The sequence below is a fragment of the Anopheles marshallii genome, assembly GCF_943734725.1.
Source record: "Anopheles marshallii chromosome X unlocalized genomic scaffold, idAnoMarsDA_429_01 X_unloc_137, whole genome shotgun sequence".
Classification (NCBI taxonomy): domain Eukaryota; kingdom Metazoa; phylum Arthropoda; class Insecta; order Diptera; family Culicidae; genus Anopheles; species Anopheles marshallii.
Genome location: NW_026525710.1, coordinates 22501 through 27500, shown reverse-complemented (window position 1 = coordinate 27500; position 5000 = coordinate 22501).

Sequence of the window (5000 nt, the reverse complement as noted above, 5' to 3'; positions counted from 1 at the left end):
GCCTCGCCGCTCTCCACCTTCCGCCGAGCACGGTGTCTACGGACCTTGTCCCGCGTCTGCGCCAGCTGCTGTTCCCGCTGGGCCAACTCCTCCTCCGAATACGGTCGACCGTCCGGGTGAGTTGGGGGTGGCCTCGCCGCCTGTCTTTCCCGCGTTCGAAGTCTACGGGCCTCGTTGCGCCGCTCATTACGCGCTGCTACGGTGGCGTTTGACGCGTCGTCGATCCTTTGTGCGGCGGCAACCATCTCGGCACTGGCACTCGTGGCACGCTCCACGTACCAATCCTGCTGCAGTGCCGTGGTGATGAGCTTTGCCGCCTCACATACGCCGTGCCAGTGCGCTGGACTGCTCAGCATGTACGCCAGAAGGTTGTCGGGCGTCACGGCCGCTGCGTCGTCCTCGCCGAGCAATTCGTGCCGGACGTCCGCGAACCTTGGGCAGTCAAAAAACGCGTGCTCAGCGCTCTCTGGGATTCCCGGGCATCTGGTACAGTCAGCCGATGGTGCCAGGTTCTTGATGCTCAGATATTCATGGAAGAACCCATGGCCGGAGAGGAGCTGTGCGAGATGAAACGTCATCTCTCCGTGCCGCCGGTTCTTCCATGTCGCCAGGTCCGGGATGAGGCGGTGCGTCCATCTGGTGTAGCGGCTCTCAGGCTCCAGCTGGTCCCACTGCCGCTGCCACTCGGCGATCGTGCTGTTCCGCTCCTCGGTGCGCAGTTCGCGTAAGCTCGCTCCCGTCGCCTGATGCCGCTGGTGGCAGCGAGCGTCCTCCTTCACCTGCAGCACGATCGGGATGACGCTGGCGAGCACCGTTGCCACCTCGTACCGCACTGTGACGAAGGTGCGGGCAACTGGCCGTGCGTAGATTCCTTGTACGCGGTTCAGCTGCCTTCGGCACGCCTGCAGCTGGACGGCCTCGTGCCATATCGGCGCCGCGTAGCGAAGGACAGAGTCCACCACCGATGCCAGGAGGCGCCGCTTCGCGCACTTGGGCCCGCCGTGGTTGCGGAGCAGCCTGGAGATGGCCTGAGCCACACGGAGCGCTTTCGACGTAGCATGCTCGACGTGTGGCTTCCACGACAAGTGGTCCTCGAGGATGACCCCGAGGTACTTTATCGTGCGGGTCGGCATCCTCTCCACCCCGTTGACGCGCACCGGGACACGGGTGTTGTCTCTCCGCATTGTCGAGACGATGACCAGCTCGGTCTTGGCCGGAGCAAGCTCCAGGTGGTGTAGCGCCATCCACGAGCTGATCATTGTGATTGCCGTCTCTGCAAGCTGTGCCGCCGCCTGTGGTGTTGTTCCGCTCGCCAGTACGACAATGTCGTCCGCAAACCCGATCACTTCGGCGCCCTCAGGCAGCTCCAGCCGAAGCACGCCGTCGTACATCGCGTTCCACAGGGTCGGGCCCAGGATTGAGCCCTGTGGAACGCCCGCCGTGACCGTACGACGCACTGGCCCCTCGCTGGTCTCGTACACCAGCCTCCTCTCAGAAAAGTAGCTGCGCAATATTTTCTGGAGGGCTGCAGGGACCATCAGCTTCTGCAGGGCAACCGCGATCGCCTTCCAGCTGGCAGAGTTAAAGGCGTTCCTGACGTCCAGTGCTGCCACCACCAGACATCGAGGATCCCGCTGGTTGGTGCGGTGAAACGTCCTCGCGTGTTGTCCTCGCTCTATCACCCGCTCGATGGCCTGAAGCGTGGAGCGACCGCGCCGGAACCCGTACTGCCTTGCTGACAGGCGAGGAGCATCGCTGTCCTCCAAGTGGTCGTTCAGCCGATCTAAGATCAGCCGTTCGAACCCCTTGGCGACTGCTCCCAGCATTAGCAGCGGGCGGTGCGACGACGGATCGCCCGGCGGCTTACCTGGCTTCGTGACCAACACAAGGCGTGCCTCCTTCCATGCCGCAGGAAACTCCCCTCGCTCTAGCAGCTGATTGTACACCTTGGCGAAGACCTCCGGGTGCTTCCGCATTGCCGCCTTCACTGCGGCATTCGGGATACCGTCCAGCCCTGGCGCCTTGGAGGTGGCCATCCGCTCAGCCAGCGAAAGAATTTCCGAGCTCGTGACCGGCCTCAGAGCTTCATGTGAGGCGGTGCACGCGTCGATTTCAGGCCACTCGAACGCTGGGTGCTCCGGGAACAGGGCGTCGACGATCGGGCCGAGAACGGCTCGGTCCGTTTCCGGTGGCGCCCGGCTTCGCAGCTTCGCTCGCACGATCTTATAGCCAAGACCGAACACTTCCGCCTCGACGCCGTCTATCAGCTCCTGGAGGCAGCTCTCCTTGCTGGACTGGATGCCGGCCTTCAGCAAGCGTCGGCAGTCTTGCAGCTTTCCCGACGTCACGTCCCGCTCCGACGGTTGGGCCCGGTGATGTGCTATCTCCGCTGCCTCACACTCCTCTCTCAGGCGTTCGATTTCTGGAGACCACCAGTACACCTGGGGCTTGCGGTGGTAGGTAGCCCCGTGTACCCTCTCCATAATCTCGTCGCACGCTCGAGTGAGTCCGCCGACCAGCCCCTCCGGAGTGTCGACATGTCCGAAGTGGCCGTGCGTGAGTGCGACGTCGAAGCACTGCCGGTCGAACTGCTTCGTCTTCCAGCGCGTCCCGGCGTGCCTGGCTGTCCCGTCGTTGGCTGTTGCTCGGCTTCGGTGCTGCTGGCCACGTCGCTGGGGGCGCTGTCCAGGAACGTCCACCCCGAACTCGATGTATGCATGATCACTGCCTGAGAAGCGGTTAAGCACGCGCCATGAGTCCGGCCGTGCGATGAGCTGACTGGCAAAGGAGACGTCAACGACGCTTTCCCGTGCAACCCCGTTGCCCCTGAACGTGGGCGCGTTGCCACGGTTCAGCGTCTGCAGTGCCAGCTGCTCCACCACATGCAGGAGCTCCTGCCCCTTCCGGGTGGTGCGCGCACTCCCCCACTCCTCGTTCCAGGCGTTGAAGTCCCCGGCCAGGACTGATGTTGCGTGTCCGACCAGCGACACCTCCACCGCACCGAGGAAGCTTTCGAAGTCTTCGATGCCGCTGCTGGGTGGCACGTAGCAGCTGGCGAACGTTACTCCCGCTATGGTGGCCACCACGAGTCCCGGGACGACGCTCCCCCAAAGCCGTTGAATAGGGTACGCCCCTGTTGCTATTATCGCCACGCTCTGTTCCGCATCGATGGCCCACCGCGGATCATCCCGAGGTGGTCGATATAGTTCGCAGGCGAGCACCACCTGAGCCCCTAACTCGCGAGCCGTCTGCAGCATGAGGTCTTGGGCTGCCCGGCTTCGCCCGAGGTTCACTTGCAGCACTTTTAGCGCCGGCACGTCGGATGCCCGACCGGGTGCGGGCCGCTGCACACGACGCAGCGCACCTCCGCCGTGCAGCTCTTCGCCTGGTGATCCGGCTTCCCGCAGCGAATGCAGCTTGTCGAGCGGTCCACTTCGCTCCTGCACGCAGCTCGGACGTGCCCCATCTCGAGGCACTTGTAGCACCGTTGCTGACGCGCCTGCAGGGGAGCCACCTTCCGGATCAGACACGATGTGTATTTGATCTTGACGCTCTTGTCGACCAGACCCTCCGCAGCCCTGGCTGTTACGCGGGCTATCGCCACTTTCGTGCCGTCCCAGGCAGGTCGCAGGCGAACCGATGTCTCCTCCACCTCGCATTGGCACAGGTTGGTCAGCGCCATCGCCACATCGGTCTCCTTCGCTAAAGGGTCGACAGCGTCCAACCGGATTTCGACCATAGGCGTGACCAGCCGAGCTGAGGCCGGCCGTTCTGCCTTTGCGCAGACCTGCTTGATGCACTGCAGAACTTCTGCAGCGTCCGCGCTCTCCTTCAGCTCCATGACAAGCCTGGAGCGTGTGGTGCGTCGCCCGACGCCTAGGGCCTCAGCATGTTTCTCCATTTCTGGAGCCGTTCGGACAGCCTGGTACACCTCCGTCCAGGTTTGTCCCTCAGCTGGGGCGATTTCAATAGCGTCCGGCTTGGTTTTTCGCTGCCGCTGACGCCGACCTCCTCGTTGTGCTCCAGGCTGGCTACCCCGGGCCTGTTGTCCCTGATGTTGCTGGGGCTGCTGCTTAGACGGTCCTGCGATCGGCTGTCGCTGAACCGCTGCCCGTTGCGGTAGTTGCGGCCACTGCTGCTGCTGTTGCTGCGGCTTGTTCCCCGGTTGCCGGGCCGGCTTACGACGCACCACTTCAGCCCAGGAGCCGCCTTCCGGGTCTGAAAGCGGAGCTGCCGTTGCCGACACCGCTCCCTGCTGTCGCTGTTGCTGCTGCTGCTCACGACGTTGCTGCTGCTGTTGTTGCTGCTGCTGCTGCCACTGCTGCTTCTGGCTGCCTCCATAGCCCAGCGTCTGTGCGAGGAGCTCTTGGAAGCTGGCTCGCTCCTCCCTCAGCTCGTTGCGCAGGCGCTCAATGTCTTCACGAGCCAGCGTCTCGCGCATCCGGGCTTCCTCTCGGGCCAGCTGCAAATCTTGCCGGGCCTGCACAGCATTTGTTTCCAACTGCTGCCGGAGCATCTGGATCTCCTGTTGCAGACCCACGATCGTCGCTCGCAGCTGCTCGTTGGTGAGCGACGTCTCATTGAGGAGCTGTCTCAGCTCCGACATTTCCGGGGACTGCTGCTTCGCTCCCGGAACAGATGTTCGTGTAAGAGCCACTCGCGGCTCCAGAATAGTGGAGAGCTTCGCCGGCCTCTCCTCCGTTGACTCCGTCCTGGAACGGAGGGTTCGCCCCGTCGACGACATCTCCACCTCTCACTGTTACGGGTGAGGGTGGAGGGGGGGGGGGAGTCGGGGGAGGTGTTCTCCCCGACTCGCGGCGACGTAGCGCGTTGATTGACTCCCCACACGTTAAAATCGCTCTTCGCACCGGCCTTTTCCCTCCTGTAGGGGAGGGGGTAAATGGGAGGGGGAAGGGGGGGTGGCGGTCCGCTGCCTCTCGCCGAGACCTTTCCAACGATGCCTCGGGCGTGTCCCTAGCCCAAAGGATGGCCGAGTAATC